Below are 12,650 nucleotides of genomic sequence, written 5' to 3' on the forward strand. Positions count from 1 at the left end.
TTCCTGTCATTGCCATGGTGCATATGTCATTTGATAGGTTTGTTGAAAGATCTAGAGGTGCATCGTCATTGATGGAAAGAGGTGTTGCATTTATGCCACAACCAATGAAATGATTTGAGAAATATAGGAAGCGAGCACAGTGGTATACATTTTTGCAGTATTACAGCAAGCGAAATATTTTTTGAAGTTTGCACTAGTCTGCATCACAACAGCGGGAGTAATACACACACTGTCAATGAATCTAGAAGATTATGCTCATGTGGAAAATTGTCAATCTATCACTTTCCATGTTTATATTCCATGAAGTGCTTTCAACATATAGGTTTTGCGGAAACGAGGTACGTTGATAAAGAATATAGTGATGATGCATACATAAACACCTATGGTGGACAGTTGCAGCCAATGGGTGCTGGGCATTATTGGCCGCCGAAATCATTTAAAATGGTTTGTATCAAATATTATGTGCATCAACGGCAAGTGCAAAAAAGAACGCGGATACAGAACCAAATGGATGTTGGTGATACCATTTATGCGCATAAATGTGGCATATGTTCCCAAACAGGATACGATCAACGTAAATGTCCTTTGGCTAGTTTGGGAAGTGATGGTAATTCCGCTCCAGGTGGCAGTTCATCCAATGTGCCCAATTACCAAGGATAAACATAGCGTTTTGTTGCAGTATTGTTGTTGTACTAAAGGTCTATAAATATTCAGTTTGCAAAATTTTTGAAATAAAATAATGTTTCCAATAGGGTTACATCTAATTTATATTTAGCATTAAAGATTCAATACAAGAATTTAAAATGTATCCCAATAAATAATAATTTTCATTCGCCATTATCGTCACGGTTTGGCACTATTTCATTGTCACTGTCTTCATCTTCTTTGTCAACATCTTGTACGCAACCTTTCAGATCGAGAGCATTGTAATCTAGGCCCCAGTTTACACACATATCTCGCATTTTATCCATATCATCAATGAGACCATTTGCTTGATTTCTACAATAATATGGGACTCCTACGACCAACATCTTTGCTAGGAACTTAGATAGTCCCTCCCACTCGACAACTGCTGGGAAAATAGGATAATCAACGTCTCTATGTAATTTTTTATTTTCTAATAAATTCCAATACTGATCCTTTGTTCTTTTCAGGTAGTTAAGATCATCCAGTGCATGATGAGCGGCTAGTGCTTCTTCCATCTCTAAAATCTCCTTCATCAAATGTTGAATCACTTCTGGTTCTTATTTGTGTATGTTTGTTTGGAAGGTTGCAGACAGTGCTTTAGGTACAACTAGCTCATGCCAGTGGTATAGTACTTCATAATCACACCGTTTTGAGTAAAGGGGAATCCATTGTAGTTTTTTGCCCCAAATTTGCATATCTTTAGGCTTTGTAGAATGTCCTTCGCCCTCAATAATGTGCCTTGCAACTTTGAAATCAGTGTGTATATTGATAGGCTTATTTTTCAAGGGATGTAGAACACGATACACTTGTCATCAACCAAATTATTATAGCTACCTAGCATATCTTTTTTAAGGTAGGGATCGATTGTGTTATGACCTGTTCCATGTGGATATGTTGAACTACCTTTACCTTTTTGCCTCTTCTTAAACCACTTATTAAATGTTAGTGGCATTTCTGAAATGGATGTTGTAATGGTTCTTGAAATGATCTATGAATACTTATCTCTTGGTTTAAATTAAGAAGAACTAAACTACACGAACTTGTATATTAAATGTAGCGCATCATCAATATGCGTCATGCGTATTGTCATGTCGACCTGAAAAAGTTATCGATCTGAAAAGCTGGACCCACTTGTACCCTAAAGAATCATTATCATGTGAAGCATAGCGCATCACCAATATGTGTTAAGTGTATTGTCATGTCGACCAGAAAAAGTTGTCGACCTGGAAAAGCTATCGATCTGAAAAGCTGCACCCACTTGTACCCTAAAGAATTATTATCACTTGAAATGTAGTGCAACAACAATATGCGTTGTGTGTATTGTCATGTCGACCTGAAAAAGCTGTCAATCTAAAAAGTTGCACCCACTTGTACCCTAAAGAATCATTAGCACACAATACATAGCACATCATCAATATACGTTATACTTAGCAGCCTATAAAACCTTGCACATTTTAGTTATTATTTGCGTTGTAACGAAATGAATTGAAAAATATTCCATTAATTTTTCATTTTCGAGGATTATGACATGTCTGGACTCAATGACGTAACAAGGTATTACTGTGGTGAATGTGCACTTTTGAAGCCATGCTGGTCAAATTGCAATCGGGCGCATAGACATTGGATGTATAAACAAGTTGTAAGTTATTATTATTGGAAAAATTATTTGTTAATAGTTTTTATATGATATGTTAATTAATAGTCTTATGTTATCATCCCCATTAGTAGGACAAAAATTAATGTGATTTTGAAGAATGGCATGATGAACCCATTAACCAGGAATACTACAAATCATGTTTGCTAAATATTTGAAATCTGACCGGTGAGTACGAACTCCAGTTCTTGAAACTACAAGAATAACTTGCGGCAGTGAAGGAGAAACGAAAAGAGGCAGAAGAAGAAAATAATCAGTTGGAAGATAAATTTAAGTGGTTGAAGCATAGAATAATGGGCGATACTGACTAAACAAACACAGTAATACATTTAGTAGTGGTTTATTTTTATGTTGTACGTGTCAGGTATTTTCTTTAGTTGGTAACGAATTTAAATTTATGTTAAGCTGTCTTATTTTTTTGTGTGTTCTAGTGTTAAACTAAGAAATAATCCAAAAAATAAAAACACATGTGCAAATTATGTAAAACATAAATAATTTTGCTATTATATATTTAATGTCATATATACAACTAAGAATACATATCAATGAGTCCCACAACCTGTATACTTTAAAGCATTGGCTGGCCTGAGTGTATTCCATCCCGCCCGGCTACGCTATCAGGATCATCCTCATCACGTCGCCTCTTTATCGGAGGATGCGCTGCAACATGATCATTAGTAAGGCTTGCAGGCTCGGTAGAAGCAGCCGTTGGGCCAGTAGTAACCAATAGAATAATAAGATATTTTTGTATATGAAGTATAAGATACTAACATATGTGTTAGCAAAAAATGTTAATGGTTATACCAGGGTCTCAGCAGGCCCCTTAATAAGATCATCCGTCTCCGACAAGTTAGTATCGTATAATGTGGCCTCCATAACGGGCGATGATGAAATCTTTAAAAGAATAAAAACACTTTAGAACTTATTAACTAATCTATAAGGTAAAAACAAATTGAAATAATAGCAGTACAAATAAATTTGTGCCTGAGTAGCGCCACAATGCTCTATCGGATCATCGAGGTGCACTGGAGTGGATCAAGTATGTGAAAGATCCTCAACATTTCTTGGTGATGAGCCATAACTTAGTCTTCGCCCATTATTTACCTCTCGTATCGGATGATCATCAACAAACTTCGATGGCTCTGGAGGATCAGAAAAAGATTGACCCTACTCCTACTGAGTAATGGCCGGGTCTGTGATCAACAATGGAGCTGACGGGGTCACCTTCGAAGTCCCTAGTGACAGCTGAATGTTGAATATCATGAGGATAATTGTGTGGCTCAGGATGGTCACCCGACTGATCATCTCGAATATCCTCCACGGGTGCCTCAATGCCCCCTTATTAGGGACCCTGTCTACCTCGACCACCACGACCACGTGGGCCACACCTTCCTCTCTAGCCATGCCTACTATGTTTAGGGGCCACTTGTGGCCCATGATGGTACTCCTCGGGCGGCACATAAGCAGCCTCATATCCTAACCGTGCATCCTCTTTGGCACGTTTTAGTGTGGCAGCAGCAAGATCAGTAACTCGACGGTCAAGCCCGTGCACAACTGTCGCTCCCTCGCTGGTATGTTATAGTATCTCAAGTACTAACCTGTAATGACCCGGCCGGTCGTTTTAATAATTTAACACCCCGATCCCCTATTAACCGCATTCCCCATATTTGTTTCTGCTATTGTGAGCTGTCGAGAGGATTTATTTGGAGTTTCGGAGAGTTTTGAGACACTTAGTCCATAAATGAGAAGTTTAAGTTGTAGAATTTGGGCCGTAGTCGGAGCAGTGTGAAGACGACCTCAGAATGGATTTTTGTATGTTCTGTTAGCTCTATTGGGTGATTTCGGGCTTAGGGGCGTGTTCGGATTGTGTTTTGGAGGTCCGTAGCTAATTTAGGCTTGAAATGCCGAAAGTTGAATTTTTGAAGTTTTAGGTTCGATAGTGAGATATTGATCTAAGGGTCGGAATAGAATTCCAAAATTTGGAGTAGCTCCGAAGTGTTGAATGTGACATGTGTGCAAAATTTCCGGTCATTCGGACGAGGTTTGATAAACTTTTTTATTGAAAGCATAATTCGATAGTTTTTGAATTCTTAGGCTTGAATCCAATGTTAACTGGTTGATTTGATGTTGTTTTAGGACTTTTGAGGATTGGTATAAGTTTGGATAGTGGTATATGACTTTTTTGTACTTTTGGTTGAGGTCACGAGGGCCTTGGGATGATTTTGGATGGTTAATGGAAAGTTAGGAATTTGGAGTTGCAGCTGCAGTTTATGACTGCTGTCATAACCATATTTGCGGTTGAGAGGCCGCAGGTGCAACTCCTACAAATGCGGAATCAAGCCGCAGATGCAGCTAGGCACGTCGAGGACCAGAGTCGCAGGTGCGAGTGTATGAGTGCACCTGCGATACCGCAGGTGCGGTATGTCGGTCGCAGGTTCGGAAGCTTGAGGATTAATGAATTTTTGTAGGTGCGGTCCTTTTCCGCAGAAGCGGGACTGCAGGTGCGTTCCCATGATTGCTGAAGCGGATTTGCTGGGCAGAAATAAGATATTTCGAGGGTTTGAAATAAAAAGTTAGAAAATTAATTTGGAGCTCGGGAGAGGGCAATTTTGGGAGGATTTTAAAGAGGAAATCAGTGGGTAACGATTCCTAATCCCTTTCTAGTTGTATTCCTATAATCTAATCTTAGTTTTGTCATTTATTTTCGGATTTGGGATGAAAATTGGGGGGAAATTTGGAGAAAGTTCTTAGACCTAAATTCCGAGTTTTGATTGGGAATTTGACATTGGATTTGGATAATTTTGGCATGGTTAGACTCGTGAGAGTATGAGGATTCTGAAAATATAAATTTTACCCAATTTTGAGATGTGGGCCTAGAGGGCATTTTCGTCATTTTACCTAATTTTAGCGTATTAGCTTAGAATATATTTGTAGAATCAGTTACTTGAAGTGTTATTTACATTATACAATTGAATTGAATAAATTTGGGTCATTTAGAGTCGAGTACTCGTGGCAAGAACGTGGTTTCGGGTTGATTTTGAGCTGGTTCGAGGTAAGTGGCTTGCCTAACCTTGTGTGGGGGAAACTCCCCTTAGGATTTGGTGTTTTTGATATTTGAAATGCCTTGTACGTGAGGTGACGAGCGCGTACTTGTGCTAATTGTTGAAAAATTGGTTTTCATTAAGTAATTATAATTATATTTCTTTTTCCCGTTTATGCTACTTGCAATTTAAGCTTGTTGTTAGATTAGGGAAACATGTCTAGTTGACTTAATTGCTTTACTTGCTCAACCTGCCTTATTTGGATTATGTGCAGCATGCTAGGCTAGAAATACCTATTTTACCTTGGTATGGAATTTGAATTGAATTGTGTATTCTTCGTGTTGTTGTTGTGTGTTTACTTTGGGACTACGGAACGATATCCTTGGAGATCCCCCTGCATGTTTACTTTGGGACTACAGATCGGTATTCCGGAAGATCCCCCTGCACTTTATATTGGAACAACGGGACTGCACCCGATAGATTCCCCAGTACTGAGTATTTACATTTGGGACTACGGATCGGTATTCCGGGAGATCCCCGCACACTATGATTTGGACTACGGGACGGTATCCCGGGAAATCCATTGTATATTTACTTTTGGGACTACAGGATGGTATCCTAGGAGATCCCCAGTTGTTATCTCCGTGCTGAGTTGTATTCCTTTCCGTGATTATTTCGTATCTATTATATTTGTTGTTGTTCTCTCCATCATGTGTTACTTCTTACTGTTGCACTTATTATACTATCTTATTCTACACTATTATACCTTGTATTTCATTTAACCTTAGTAGGGACCTGACTTTCCTCGTCACTACCCGATCGAGGTTAGGCTTGACACTTACTGAGTACCGTTGTGGTGTACTCATGCCCTTTCTGCGCATGTTTTTCATGTGCAGATCCAGGTACTTTCACTAAGTCTTATCATCCTTGAGGTGAGGCGCTTTGTAGAGACTTCGAGGTATATCTACCGCGTCCGCAGACCGAGGAGTCTCTTTCTATTTTCTGTACTTGTATAGCCCTTCTGTATTTTCCTTTTGATAGACATTATGGAGTTAGAGCTTTTTATGTATCTCTTAGCTTGTGATTCATGGGGTTCCAGATTTTGGGAGTGTTAGGTTGAGATTCTTGTACTCTTATATGCCAGGCGGCATCTTAAACACTATTTCATTTTGTTACCTTAGTTTTTAATTATTTTCTTTCAACAATTGTTCTTTTTCCTCATTTGTTAGGCTTACCTAGTCGTAGAGACTAGGTGCCGTCACCATAGTTCATGGAGGGCGAACTGGGGTCTTGACAGGTTGGTATCAGAGCTCTAGGTTAATAGGAGTTATGAATCACAAGACAATTTATTAGAGTCTCGCGGATCGGTACGGAGATATCTGTACTTATCTACGAGAGGCTATGTAACTATTAGGAAAATTCCACTTCATTTGATTTCCTTATCGTGCGAGATTTTGATATCACAATTCTAAACTTTTGTCTTCTATTCTCTCACAGATGGTGAGGACACGTGCTACCAGAAATGATCAGGCACTCGCGCCTACTACTAGAGCTGTCAGAGGTCGGGGTCAGGGTAGAGGTCGAGGATGCGCACGTGGTGCAGCCAGGGCACCCACGCGAGCTGCCATTGAGGTGCTACCAGCAGTTCCAGCCGGAGTCCAAGCACCTAATACTCCTACTGCTACTACTACTCCAGCACTCCAAGAGACTCTTGTATAGTTAATGAGCATGTACACCACTCTAGCTCAGGCAGGGTTGCTTCCCCTTGCTACAGCTGCATCTTAGGACGGGGAGGAGCACAGGTTCCTGCCGCCCGCACTTCTGAGCAGTGAGTGCATGTTAATCAGGTCCCAGAGATTATTCCTTTACAACCTGCAATCCCAGATCATCCCGAGGACAGAGAAACAGTTTTCGAGGATGAGTAGCTGAGGCTTGAGAGGTTTAAGAAGTACAAGCTTCATGTATTCAGTGGTCTAGCATCAAACGATGCTCTAGGATTTCTAGATGAGTTCCACCATATTCTCCATACCATGGGTATATCAGGGTCGAGCGGGGTTTCCTTCACTACCTTCCAGCTTCGAGGAGCCGCCTATGAGTGGTGGCGCACCTATGAGTTAGACAGTCCGAATGAGGCTGCTTCCCTAACTTGGACTCAGTTTTCCGATATGATCCTAAGAGAGTGTGTTCCTCAGAGCCTCAGAGACGCATGGCGCACAGAGTTTGAGTATTTGCGCTAGGGTGTTATGATTGTCTCGGAGTATGTTGTCCGTTTCACTAACTTGGCTAGGCATGCACCAGCTTTAGTAGGTACAGTTCGTGAGAGGGTTCGACAGTTTATTGGGGGGCTTATTCCCAGCATCAGGTCTAGCATGGCTCGTAAGTTGGAGATGGATATTTCTTATCAGCAGGTGGTGAGCATTGCTAGGAGGATTGAGGGTATTCATGCTAGGGAGAGAGAGGAGAGGGAGGCCAAGAGGTCTCGAGAGTCAGGCCATTATTCTGGTGCCCGTACCCCAACAACAAGTCGTCATGGTAGGGGTTATATGAGTTACCCTATTCATTCAACTCTTCCAGTAGCCAGTGGTATTCCAGCTCCTCCTAGGCCTTAGGAGCCTTATTATGCACCTCCAGTATCTAGTGCGCCTTCTGCGTAGGGTGCTTTCAGTGGTTAGTCCAGCAGACCTAGCCCGAGCCAGTCACAACCGCCACATCCTCTTAGAGCTTATTTTGAGTGTGGTGATACATGCCATATGGTGAGGGATTGCCCCAGACTTAGGAGGGGTGCACCTCCACAAGTTTCTCACCCACAACATGCCCCGCAAAGTTCTCAGTCTATGGTTATAGCTCCAGTTGCTACCCCACCAGCTCAGCCAGCTAGAGGTGGAGGTTGGGGAGGTAGAGATCGCCTTAAAGGGGAAGGCCAGGCCAGATATTATGCCCTTTCTACCGATACCGAGGTTGTCGCCTCTGATTCTGTCATCATAGGTATTGTCCTAGTTTGTCATAGAGATGCATTAGTTTTATTCTATCCAGGCTCCACATATTCTTATGTGCCTTCTTATTTTGCTTTGCATTTGGGTGTATCTCGGGATTCTTTGAGTTCCCCTGTTTATGTTTCTACTCCTGTGGGAAATTTTCTTGTTGTGGACCACGTTTATCAGTCGTGTGTGATTGCTCTTAGTGGTTTTGAGACTAAAGCCGATTTATTATTGCTCAGCATGGTAGATTTTGATGTTATCTTGGGCATGGACTAGTTGTCGCCCCATTATGCTATTCTTGATTGTCACGCCAAAACTGTGACGTTGGCTATGCTAGGTGTACCACGAGTAGAGTGGAGAGGTACCTTAGATCATACTTCCAGTAGAGTTATTTCTTTCCTTAAGGCTCAGCATATGGTTGAGAAGGGGTGTGACGCTTATGTAGCTTAGGTAATAGATGTCAGTATTGATATCCCTACAGTTGATTTAGTCCTAGTAGTACGGGATTTTCCTGATGTGTTTCTAGCTGACCTTACGGGCATGCCGCTCAATAGAGATATTGATTTTGGCATTGATCTATTGTTGGGAACTCAGCCTATTTCTATTCCTCTGTATCGTATGTCCCCTCCTAAATTTAAGGAGTTGAAGGATCAGTTACAGGAATTGCTTGATAAGGGTTTTATTCGACCCAGTGTATCACCTTGGGGTGCTCCTGTCTTGTTTGTGAAGAAAAATGATGGTTCTATGTGTATGTGCATTGATTATTGCCAGTTGAACAAAGCTACGCTGAAGAACCGATATCATTTGCCTCGTATTGATGATTTTGTTTGACCAGTTACACAGTGCACAAGTGTTCTCTAAGATTGACTTGTGTTCAGGTTACCATCAGTTGAAGATTCTGGAGCTAGATATCTCGAAGACTGCCTTCAGGACTCGGTATGGTAATTATGAGTTCCTTGTTATGTCATTTGGGCTGACCAATGCCCCAGCAGCTTTCATACATTTGATGCATAGTGTGTTCCGGCCATATCTTGACTAGTTAGTCATTATATTTATTGATGATATTCTGGTGTATTCCCAGAGTCGGGAAGATCATGAGCAGCACCTAAGGACTGTGCTTCAGACTTTGAGAGAAAAGAAGTTATATGCAAAGTTCTCAAAATATGAGTTTTGGTTGGATTCTGTGGAATTCTTAGGCCATGTGGTATCGAGTGAGGGTATTCAGGTGGATTCGAAGAAAGTGGAGGCAGTGCAGAGTTGGCCCAAACCATTCTCAGCTACAGAGATTCGCAGTTTTCTTGGCTTGGCGGGTTACTACCGTCATTTCGTTGAGGGGGTTTCATCGATTGCAACCCCTATGACAAGGCTGACCCAGAAGGGTGCTCCGTTCAAGTGGACGGAAGAGTGTGAGGAGAGCTTCGAGAAGCTCAAAACAGCTTTGACTACAGCCTCAGTATTGATATTGCCTATAGGTTCGGGGTCTTATACTGTCTATTGTGATGCCTCGAGGATTGGCATTGGAGCGGTATTGATGCAGGACGGTAGGGTGATTGCCTATGCATCCAGATAGTTGAAGGTACATGAGAAGAATTATCCTATCCATGATTTCAAGTTAGCTAGCATTGTTCACACTTTGAAGATATGGTGTCATTATTTGTCCAGTGTGCCTTGTGAGATTTATACTGATCACTGGAGTTTGCAGCATATGTTCAAGCAAAAGGACCTTAATTTGAGTTAGAGGAGATGGTTAGAGCTGCTGAAGGACTATGATATCACTATTTTGTATCACTCGGGCAAAGCCAATGTGGTGGCCTATGCTTTGCGTCGCTGGGCAGAAAGTTTGGGGAATTTGGCTTATTTACCAGTAGCAAAGAGGCCCATGGCGATGGATGTTCAAGACTTAGCCAGCCAATTTGTGAGATTAGATCTTTTAGAGCCCAGTCGGGTTCTAGCTTGCGTGGTTTCTTGGCCTTCCTTAGTTGATCGTATCAGGGAGCGTCAATTTGATGACCCTCATTTGCTTGTCCTCAAGGACAAAGTTCAACACGGTGATGCAAGAGATGTGACTATTGGTGATGACGGGGTATTAAGGATGTAGGGTTGGATTGTGTACCCAATGTTGATGGCCTTCGGGAGTTAATTTTAGAGGAGGCCCACAGTTTGCGGTATTCCATTCATCCGGGTGCCATGAAGATGTACCAGGATTTGAGGCAACACTATTGGTGGAGGCGGATGAGGAAAGATATAGTTGGGTTTGTAGCTCAGTGCCTCAATTGTCAGCAGGCAAAGTATGAGCACCAGAGACCTAGTGGGTTGCTTCAGCAGATAGAGATTCTGGAGTGGAAGTGGAAGCGAATCACCATAGACTTTGTAGTTGGGCTCCCACGGACTTTGAGAAAGTTTGATGCCATTTGGGTGATTGTGGATCGGCTGACCAAGTCTGCTCATTTCATTCCTGTGTGTACTACCTATTCTTCGGAGTGTCTGGCAGAGATTTATATCAGGGAGATTGTCCGTCTGCGTGGTATTCCAATTTCCATCATTTTAGATAGATGTACTCAGTTCACATCACGGTTATGGAGGGCCGTTCAGCATGAGTTAGGTACTCGGGTGGAGTTGAGTAAAACATTTCACCCTTGGACGAATGGACAGTCCGAGGGCACTATTCAGATTCTTGAGGATATGCTCTGTGCATGTGTGATTGAGTTTGGAGGTTCTTGGGATCAATTCTTGCCATTGGCGGAGTTTGCCTACAACAACAACTATCATTCTAGCATTCAGATGACACCGTATGAGGCTTTATATGGTAGGCGATGTAGACCCCCGATGGGTTGGTTTGAGCCCGGTGAAGCTAGATTATTGGGCACAGACTTGGTTCAGGATGCTTTAGAGAACGTTAAGGTAGTTTAGGATAAACTCCGTACAGCCTAGTCTAGATAGAAGAGTTACGCGGACCGGAAGGTTCGTGATGTTTACTATATGGTTGGAGAGCGGGTTCTTCTTTGGGTTTTGCCTATGAAGGGCGTTATGAGATTTGGGAAGAATGGATAGTCGAGTCCGAGGTTTATTGGTCCTTTTGAGATATTGCGGCATGTTGGGGAGGTTGCTTATGAGCTTGCCTTACCTCCCAGCTTGGCAGGAGTTCATCCGGTATTTCATGTTTTGATGCTCTGGAGGTATCATAGTGATCCATCGCATGTGTTGGATTTTAGTTCAGTCCAGTTGGATATGTATCTATCTTATGTTGAGGAGCTAGTGGCGATATTGGACAGGCAGTTTCGAAAGCTAAGGTCAAAGAACATTGCATCAGTAAAGGTTCAATGGCGGGATCAACCAGTCGAGAAGGTGACCTGGGAGACCGAGCAGGATATGCGCAGCCGTTACCCTCATCTTTTCACTACTTCAGGTATGTCTCTATGCTCGTTCGAGGACGAATGAATGTTTATGTTTAGGAGGATGTAACGACCTGGTCGGTCGTTTTAAGAATTTAACGCCCTGATCCCCTATTAACTGCATTCCCCGTGTTTGTTTTTGCTATTGTGAGTTGCCGGGAGGATTTATTTAGAGTTTCAGAGAGTTTTGGGACACTTAGTCCCTAAATGAGAAGTTTAAGTTGCAGAATTTGGGCCATAGTCGGAGTTGTGTGAAGATAGCCTCGAAATGGAATTCTGTTGGTTCCGTTAGCTCTATTGGGTGACTTCGGGCTCAGAGGCATGTTTGGATTGTGTTTTGGAGGTTCGTAGCTAATTTAGGCTTGAAATGCCGAAAGTTGAATTTTTGAAGTTTCCGGTTCGATAGTGAGATTTTGATCTAAGGGTCGGAATGGAATTCTGGAAGTTGGAGTATCTCCGTAGTGTTGATTGTGATGTTTGCAAAATTTCAGGTCATTCAGACGAGGTTTGATAGACTTTTTGATCGAAATCGTAATTCGAGAGTTTTTGAAGTTCTTAGGCTTGAATCCGATGTTGTTTTAGGTGTTTTGATGATTGATATAAGTTTGGATAGTGGTATACGACTTGTTCGTGCTTTTGGTTGAGGTCATAGGGGCCTCGGGATGATTTCGGATGGTTAACGAAAAGTTAGGAATTTGGAGTTGCAACTGAAGCTTATGATTGCTGTCATAACTACATTTGCGGTTGAGAGGCTGCAGGTGTGACTCCCGCAAATGCGGAATCAAGCAGCAGATACGGCCAGGCGCGTAGAAGACCAAAGTTACAAGTGCGAGTGTATGAGCGCACCTGTGGTACCGCAGGTGCGGTATGCCGGTCGCAGGTGTGGAAGTTTGAGGTT

The sequence above is a fragment of the Nicotiana tabacum genome, chromosome 7 (assembly GCF_000715075.1).
Source record: "Nicotiana tabacum cultivar K326 chromosome 7, ASM71507v2, whole genome shotgun sequence".
Lineage (NCBI taxonomy): Eukaryota > Viridiplantae > Streptophyta > Magnoliopsida > Solanales > Solanaceae > Nicotiana > Nicotiana tabacum.